A 9,913-nucleotide genomic window follows, 5' to 3' on the forward strand; every position below is an offset into this window, starting at 1 on the left:
CGGTCACAGCCAGTCTTTGGAAACAGGTCACCGGGCCCAGCACAGAACTGTGCAAGACCGCGGATGCAAGTGGCGTAGTAGGCCCCCGATCCCAGAGCCCTTCACGGTCAATCACAGCTGGCTCCATATGTGGGCAATGGCAGCCCAGAGGACAGGGATAGCGCTACCAGAACTCCCAAGCAAGCACATATGTTACATACAACTTGACATGTATGTCTATATGTGCTGGCCAGCTTCCCCTGCAGTCTTTGGTTGGCACTGCAGCCCAGGGGCAGCAGCCACTGCTGAATAATTGTATTACAGTGTATTAGCATATTAGCTCTATAGTTCATGGCTAAAATTAAAATGAATAATAATCAGAGAATAATAAAAATGAATGTTTTACTAATATGCCTAGCGAATTTCTTAAGGTTAAAGGGAAAATCCATCTGAGATAAAGGAAATCTGCTGTTCTGCAAAAATGATGGATAGCCTGATAACCTTTGCTTCAATGTATTCTGACATGTATTATTAAATCTGCAATAAATTTTTTTTTTTCTTTATTAATGCTTTTGAAAAGTAAAGACACAAAAAGGCTTACTCCATTTTTTGAAAATGGAGATTCTTTAACTGTGATTTTCCTGGTTAAAAAAGAAATGGATGTAGTGAGTTCAAATAAAAGCTGAACAAGATTTTTTCCAGCTCAAGATCTTGATTTATTCCTGCAATCTTTTATTTTAGTTTTCTGTACTTAGGCAAAAATTGGGTCATTGCACAAAGCACTTGCTGTGAATTGTGGTTCAAGTTAGGGAATCTGAATTACAATTATCAGCATAGATGCTAAATCTATGGTTCTGGGGTCTTTGTTAAAACTCAGACATTTATTTATTCTAAAATATGTGGGTTTGCACATGATAAGCACAGAATTATGTACAAAATGTATAATAAATTAAGCAACATTTTTGGATTCAGATTTTTTTAAATACAGTTCTTAACGTATCAGTTTGAATTAAGCTAGGTACACACTATACAATTATCTGGCAGATAATCTGCCAGATCTAGCTGGTTGGAATGAAAATCTGGTAATGGATGAGAGATTATTACAATCTATCATTTGCTCCCAAACACTGGAAAAGGAACAAACCCTGTCGTTCATACAAATTGGTTAAACACAAATGTAACCAACTTGGATGAACGACTGTTGTCCATTTTGCAGTGTTTGGGAGCAAATGGTCGATTGTCCTTTGCTCTCATCCATTACCAGATTTTCATTCCAACCAGCTAGATCTGGCAAGGGAAAGGCTGCTCTTTATTGATCACCAGACAATTACACCCTATACTATAGACCAGGGGTTCCTAAACATGGTCATCAAGGCACCCCAACGATCAACATTGGGGTGCCTAACTCTCTCTGCACATGTTAAATCTGCCTCCCCTGCAGTGCACATGGTTTTGCCCAATTGCTAAAAAAATTCCTGCTGCGATCAACTTGGAATTACCCCCCATGTGCACTGCAGGGGAGGCAGATATAACATATGCAGAGAGAGTTAGATTTGGGTGGGGTGTGTTCAATCTGCAATCTAAATTGCAGTGTAAAAATAAAGCAGCCAGTATTTACCCTGCACAGAAACAAAATAACCCACCCAAATCTAACTCTCTCTGCACATGTTATATCTGCCTCCCCTGCAGTGCACATGGTTTTGCCCAACTGCTAAAAAAAATCCTGCTGCGATCAACTTGGAATTACCCCCATTATCTACATTTCCGTCAAGTGCTTATTTTAATATAAAACCTATATGTATAAGCCTGAACTTTGTTGTTTTGGAAAGGGGTATTAAAAAAGGGTATGAATGCCAGAGCAAGAACCAAGTGCTTCTTGGTGGTGGTTAGTAAAAGAAAAATTGCTTTTAGTTCACTTGTAATTCCAAATAAAAAACACCCACTATTTTGGATAATTTGGGAATATTTAATTTGCTGTCTAAGAAGGATTAAGTCTGAAATCTGAAAAAATTAAATATAGAATGTATCATTTGGCGTGTACCAATTTCAACATTTTACAGTATGTGAAATATACTTTCAGACAAATATGGTATTTTAGCAGTATGTGTGATTATAATCCAGGTGCATGCTCAGACAGAGTACCAATCACTGATGTCTACCAAATGTCTATAACTGCCTAATTTGTACTCGTGTTTGATATCACCTTGTGTCAGTGATGGGTCCAGGAAGGGTGATCAGGGGTCAGGGTTGTTGATCAGGGGTGTCTGGTGGGACCTGCAGTACATACTACACTACTCAGCCAGACAAAGGGATGTGTGTTATTAAGGAGAGATAACCCTGACCCCCCACCCCCACCTGTTCCATCACCTGTTCCATATATCTTCACAAACATGGGTTAAGCCGTGGATATTCGGCGAATGGTAACTCATTGTAAGGCTGGAACTTTTTATCCATGAATATATTTTGATTTCTGGTTGCATGTGGTATTAGGGTCAAAAATTTTTTAGGTGAATAATATATGATGATGATGATGATTATTATTATGATTATTATTATTATTATTATTATTATTCTTTATATGGTGCCACAAGGGTCTACATGAGACAATGCAAGAAAAGTACATGGTTTATAAACAATGCTGCATCAGCAATCATGACAATCAAATAAGCAGCAGGGTGGCAGAAACCAAGTGTTAGGTGTTGTTGCAGTTTGTATGGAGTAGATGATAGCATAAGCATGGGAAGTAGGACCCTGCTCACCATAAGCTTATATTTTGAAAGGGATTGGCAGACAAACAGGGGCATACTGTACAGTGAGTACGGAAGAGAGGGTTAGGATGAGAGATGGCTGAGTCTGATAAAAAAGTGTAATGAGAGCCCATTTAAAATTTTGTAGTGAGATGGAGAGTCTGATAGAGGGAGAGAATTCCACATGTAGGGCTTGCATGAGAGGAGAGGAATGTAGAACATTTGGAAAGGAAGATGAGCAGGCAGCAGGGGTGGTATTCAGTATGCCGGCTGTTGGGATACCGGCGCTCAGTATACCAGCGCCGGAATCTCAACACCCAGCATACCGACAACTATTCTCCCTCTTGGGGTTCCACGACCCCCCTGGAAGGAGAATAAATAGTGTGGTGTGCGTAGCGCGCCATCTTGCCCGCAGCGTGGTGATCATAATGAAATAGTGGTACGTGAGGATATGCATGAGGTTGGGAAGATGATCAGCTCAGTCTTAGGGCCTAATTCAGATCTGATCGCAGAAGCAAATTTGTTAGCAAATAGGCAAAACCATGTGCACTGCAGGGGCGGGCAGATATAACATGTGCAAAGAGAGTTACATTTTGGTGGGTCATATTGTTTCTGTGCAGGGTAAATACTGGCTGCTTTATTTTTACACTGCAATTTAGATTTCAGTTTGAACACACCCCACCCAAATCTAAAGGGCCCTACACATATAAAGATCCGCTGCCGAGCTGCCCGATGGCGTATACGGCCGACCGGCGACCCGGCGGCGGGGGGGCAGTGATGGGGGGAGTGAAGTTTCTTCACTCCCCCGTCACCCTGCTTCTTTGAAGTGTAGGCAAATATGGACGAGATCGTCCATATTGGCCTGCATGTACAGCCGACAGGACACCAGCGATGAACGAGCGCGGGGCTGCACATCGTTCATCGCTGGTGACTCCACACTCAAAGATATGAACGGTATCTCGTTCAATAATGAACGAGATCGTTCATATCTTTGAGGAATATCTGCCAGTGTGTAGGGCCTATTACTCTCTCTAAATGTGTTACATCTGCCCCCTCCTGCAGTGCACATGGTTTTGCCCATCTGCTAACAAATTTGCTGCTGCAATCAGATCTGAATTAGGCCCTTAGACAAGTTAAGGTTAAAAAAGCACTGGGATATCTAGGAATAGAAAGCAGAGAGACAGCTGAAGAAACAAGTGAGGAGAGAGGGGAAGAGGTCAGGGAAGGAAAGGTAGATCTGAGAATCATCAGCATAAAGATGATATTGGATGTCAAATAAGTTGATAAGCTCTCCTAAAGAGTATGCATAGTGGGAGAATAGGAGATGTCCAAGAATAGAACCTTGGTGAACACATGAGAGGAGACATAGAAGGAATGGTCAAAGAGGAAGGAGGACAGCCAGGATAGGGTATCACCACATAGACCAAGTGAGTGTAGGATTTGCAGGATTAGAGTTCACAATGTGAAAAGCAGCAGACAGGTAAAGGAGAATAAGCAAAAAGTAGTGGGTCTTGTGTAGCATGAATATTGGTTATTTTACTTTATTTATATATATATATATATATATATATATATATATATATATATATGGGAATACCGAATAGGGGTATAAGCGACCTGAGGTGTTTATATGTGACCAAGTGTAATAAATATATAAAAGATATATAAAATATATAATATCAATTTATTTCACAACACTAAGAATAAATTAAAATACAGTACCAATGAATAAAAAAATTTTTTACATATAAAAATAGAAAAATGAGAGTCCTTTACATAAAATGTAGTTCTAAAAACTGACTGTTTTCAGAAAGGAATGGACATGTATTAAATTCTCAAATAAAGTGCGGATTGTCTGTGCAAATGAGCTAATCAAATGTGGAAAAATAGCATATAGAGTCTTAACTGATATATCAGGAGGTCTCTGGGTGAAGGCCCAACGCGTTTCGTCTCCAAGACTTCTTCATGGGGTAAGTGACAAGGTGTAACAGAGCTACTATATATACCCCCCTAATTGGGAGTAAAGTGATGACATCATATCCTGTCTATGTTAATTAAAAAGTCGCTCCTTGCTGGAGCACAAGTATAATCCTTATTAATAGCTGCCATTATTATATACAGCATGAAATAAACAGTGTGAATTAGTAAATAAAAGAATTTGGGCATTAGAACAGATGATTCCGGACAGACGCGGTACTTCCGCCACACTTCCGGTATACGGAAAGTTCGTATGCGCATGCGCGCCGTCTTAGTATAGTTCCCCGCTTCCGGTTGCGCTTGTGTAGTGCCGTGATGACGTCGTTGTAAGTTCCGGCTGTGTGCATTTCATTGGTCGTTTGCGGCACATGAATTCTCAGTCCCGGAACTGACGTGTAGTGGAACGCACGGGTGGACCGCATCACGTGACCCGGATTCTCGGCTTTGCTTTGTTGTCATGGAGACGTACTTGTTCTCTCATGATGTTTCTTAGAAACATATATGCCCGGACATGGTCACCAAAAAGATACAAATAAAGAGTGTTTAGAAAGTTTTTATATTACAACGTTTTGCGCTCGCAAAACGGATGTCATATTCATGAAAATCTTATACTTATGTTAATGGTCGACATTACGTACACACCTATGTATATTAGGCTGTATGATGTGTATTATATTTAATTGTATTAAATAATCAGACAAAAATTAAACAAAAATTAAGCATTAGATATATATCTTTCAGGAGATAGATAGTTGATAATTAATGGCATGTAAGGTGGGGTAAGGTATCTTTCAGGAGATAGATAGTTGATAATTAATGGCATGTATATAAATATAGACATATTAATATATACACATGTATATGAAAAGAAAGCTGGGAAGAGGGGGGGGGGGGGGTTATGGGAAATACCCATTTTCCAAAGAAGTGAACAAGTGGTGCATGATTTATATATATTATTATGTGATGATAGTTGCTCAGTGCTGTGTCTGCCATTTAGTTAGAGGTGCCAGTGAACTAGGAAATGGTGATCTACTAAAGTGCAGTTACCTTAATTAAATTGCATTCACCTGTGTGGTAAGGTAATGTTGCCTTAGTGCATGCTTGGATATATCGTGATCATTTATGTATTTCGAGAAGGGTTACTATACATTTATATTACGTTATCAGTGATCTATTTGATATCCGTCGCGATTGGACATTTGGGAAGTTGCCTTTACTTTCAGTACAGTACCTAATATTCCCAATGGGTCGCCCCTTTTGGTACTAGTCAGGCCCAATACTGCTTCGCTTCCAAGTTCGGTTGAGATTGGGCCTTTCCAGTGTGGTTTGACTGTATTTCTTTCGTACGCAACAAAAAATGCCAACACAATATATTATATAATTTTATTGGTGCGGTGCTATATATATACATGTGAAATAGTGAGGAGTGCAGAGGAAAATTCTAGATATTTTCAGATAATCTTCAACGACACCTTTACAGAAACGGGGCGATTTCATAATTCTCGTTCAGGCCAAGTGGATGCATGGTTTTTAGCTGGAAAATCCAGAACATCTCTTGTTGAGATAGCTTGATTGCCAAATCTCCTACTCTCTCTCCAAGTTTAACCAATTCTATCGCCTTGCAGGTCAGTTCTTCCGGATTCGAATTGTGTTGTCCATGACAACAAAGCAAAGCCGAGAATCCGGGTCACGTGATGCGGTCCACACGTGCGTTCCACTACACGTCAGTTCCGGGACTGAGAATTCATGTGCCGCAAACGACCAATGAAATGCACACAGCCGGAACTTACAACGACGTCATCACGGCACTACACAAGCGCAACCGGAAGCGGGGAACTATACTAAGACGGCGCGCATGCGCATACGAACTTTCCATATACCGGAAGTGTGGCGGAAGTACCGCGCCTGTCCGGAATCATCTGTTCTAATGCCCAAATTCTTTTATTTACTAATTCACACTGTTTATTTCATGCTGTATATAATAATGGCAGCTATTAATAAGGATTATACTTGTGCTCCAGCAAGGAGCGACTTTTTAATTAACATAGACAGGATATGATGTCATCACTTTACTCCCAATTAGGGGGGTATATATAGTAGCTCTGTTACACCTTGTCACTTACCCCATGAAGAAGTCTTGGAGACGAAACGCGTTGGGCCTTCACCCAGAGACCTCCTGATATATCAGTTAAGACTCTATATGCTATTTCTCTGACGTCCTAGTGGATGCTGGGAACTCCGTAAGGACCATGGGAATAGCGGCTCCGCAGGAGACTGGGCACAACAGTAAAGCTTTAGGACTACCTGGTGTGCACTGGCTCCTCCCCCTATGACCCTCCTCCAAGCCTCAGTTAGATTTTTGTGCCCGGCCGAGAAGGGGCTCTCCTGAGCTTCTTAGTGAAAGTTTAGTTTTAGGTTTTTTATTTTCAGTGAGACCTGCTGGCAACAGGCTCACTGCATCGAGGGACTAAGGGGAGAAGAAGCGAACCTGCCTGCTTGCAGCCAGCTTGGGCTTCTTGGCTACTGGACACCATTAGCTCCAGAGGGACCGAACACAGGCCCAGCCTCGGAGTCCGGTCCCAGAGCCGCGCCGCCGGCCCCCTTACAGAGCCAGAAGCTAGAAGAGGTCCGGAAAATCGGCGGCAGAAGACATCAGTCTTCACCAAGGTAGCGCACAGCACTGCAGCTGTGCGCCATTGCTCCTCATACACACCTCACACTGCGGTCACTGAGGGTGCAGGGCGCTGGGGGGGGCGCCCTGAGCAGCAATAAAAACACCTTGGCTGGCAAACATACATCACATATAACCCCCAGGGCTATATGGATGTATTTTAACCCCTGCCAGAATCCATAAAAATGCAGGAGAAAAGTCTGCGAAAAAGGGGCGGAGCCTATCTCCTCAGCACACTGGCGCCATTTTCTCTCACAGCTCCGTTGGAGGGAAGCTCCCTGGCTCTCCCCTGCAGTTACTACACTACAGAAAGGGGTTAAAAAAGAGAGGGGGGCACTAATTAGGCGCAGTATTAATAAAACAACAGCTATAAGGGGAAAAACACTTCTATAAGGTTATCCCTGTATATATATAGCGCTCTGGTGTGTGCTGGCATACTCTCCCTCTGTCTCCCCAAAGGGCTAGTGGGGTCCTGTCCTCTATCAGAGCATTCCCTGTGTGTGTGCTGTGTGTCGGTACGATTGTGTCGACATGTATGAGGAGGAAAATGGTGTGGAGGCGGAGCAATTGCCTGTAATGGAGATGTCACCCCCTAGGGAGTCGACACCTGAGTGGCTGAGCTTATGGAGTGTCAGCTCTTTACAAAAGATTGATGACATGAGACAGCCGGCTACTCAGCCTGTGCCTGTCCAGGTGTCTCAAAAGCCATCAGGGGCTCTAAAACGCCCGTTACCTCAGATGGCAGATACAGACGCCGACACGGATACTGACTCCAGTGTCGACGATTAAGAGACGAATGTGACTTCCAGTAGGGCCACACGTTACATGATTGAGGCTATGGGAAATGTTTTACATATTTCTGATAATACCAGTACCACTAAAAAGGGTATTATGTTGGGTGAGAAAAAACTGCCTGTAGTTTTTCCTGCATCTGAGGAATTAAATGAAGTGTGTGATGATGCGTGGGTTTCCCCCCGATAAAAACTGTTAATTCCTAAAAAGTTATTAGCATCATACCCCTTCCCGCCAGAGGATAGGGCACGTTGGGAAACACCCCTTAGGGTGGATAAAGCGCTCACACGCTTGTCTAAACAGGTGGCACTACCGTCCCCGGATACGGCCGCCCTTAAGGAACCTGCTGACAGAAAGCAGGAAAATATCCTAAAATGTATATACACTCACACGGGTGTGATACTGCGACCAGCAATCGCCTCAGCCTGGATGTGCAGTGCTGGGGTGGCTTGGTCGGATTCCCTGACTGACAATATTGATACCCTAGATAGGGACAGTATATTACTGACTATAGAGCATTTAAAAGATGCATTTCTATATATGCGTGATGCACAGAGGGATATTTGCCGACTGGCATCAAGAGTAAGTGCGCTGTCCATTTCTGCCAGAAGAGGGTTATGGACAAGACAGTGGTCAGGTGATGCTGATTCCAAAAGGCATATGGAAGTATCGCCTTATAAAAGGGAGGAGTTATTTGGGGTAGGTCTAACAGACCTGGTGGCCACGGCAACGGCTGGGAAATCCACATTTTTACCCCAGGTAGCCTCTCAACATAAGAAGACGCCGTATTATCAGGCGCAGTCCTTTCGGCCCCATAAGGGCAAGCGGGCAAAAGGCTCCTCATTTCTGCCCCGTGGCAGAGGGAGAGGAAAAAGGCTGCAGCAAACAGCCAGTTCCCAGGAACAGAAGCCCTCTCCCGTTTCTGCCAAGTCCTCAGCATGACGCTGGGGCTTTACAAGCGGACTCAGGCACGGTGGGGGCCCGTCTCAAAAATTTCAGCGTGCAGTGGGCTCACTCACAGGTGGACCCCTGGATCCTTCAGGTGGTATCTCAGGGGTACAAATTGGAATTCGAGACGTCTCCCCTTCGCCGTTTTCCTAAAGTCTGCTTTACCGACGTCTCCCTCCGACAGGGAGGCGGTATTGGAAGCCATTCACAAGCTGTATTCCCAGCAGGTGATAATCAAGGTACCCCTCCTACAACAGGGAAAGGGGTATTATTCCACGCTATCTGTGGTACCGAAGCCGGACGGCTCGGTGAGACCTATTTAAAATCTGAAATCCTTGAACACTTACATACAAAGGTTCAAATTCAAGATGGAGTCACTCAGAGCGGTGATTGCGAACCTGGAAGAAGGGGATTATATGGTGTCTCGGGACATCAAGGATGCTTATCTCCATGTCCCAATTTACCCTTCACACCAAGGGTACCTCAGGTTTGTGGTACAGAACTGTCACTATCAGTTTCAGACGCTGCCGTTTGGTTTGTCCACGGCACCCCGGGTCTTTACCAAAGTAATGGCCGAAATGATGATACTCCTTCGAAGGAAGGGAGTTTTAGTCATCCCTTACTTGGACGATCTCCTGATAAGGGCAAGATCCAGGGAACAGTTGGTAGTCGGGGTAGCACTATCTCAAGTAGTGTTGCGGCAGCACGGTTGGATTCTCAATATTCTAAAATCGCAGCTGATCCCGACGACACGTCTTCTATTCCTAGGGATGATCCTGGACACAGTCCAGAAAAAGGT

General features: G+C 43.5%; 1 pseudogene; it reads right to left on the reverse strand.

Moving 5' to 3' along the window:
* Nucleotides 1-5,922: 5,922 nt before the first annotated feature.
* On the reverse strand, nucleotides 5,923-6,041 carry LOC134930439 (5S ribosomal RNA; annotated as a pseudogene).
* Nucleotides 6,042-9,913: the final 3,872 nt, after the last annotated feature.

Source organism: Pseudophryne corroboree, chromosome 5 (assembly GCF_028390025.1).
Source record: "Pseudophryne corroboree isolate aPseCor3 chromosome 5, aPseCor3.hap2, whole genome shotgun sequence".
Classification (NCBI taxonomy): domain Eukaryota; kingdom Metazoa; phylum Chordata; class Amphibia; order Anura; family Myobatrachidae; genus Pseudophryne; species Pseudophryne corroboree.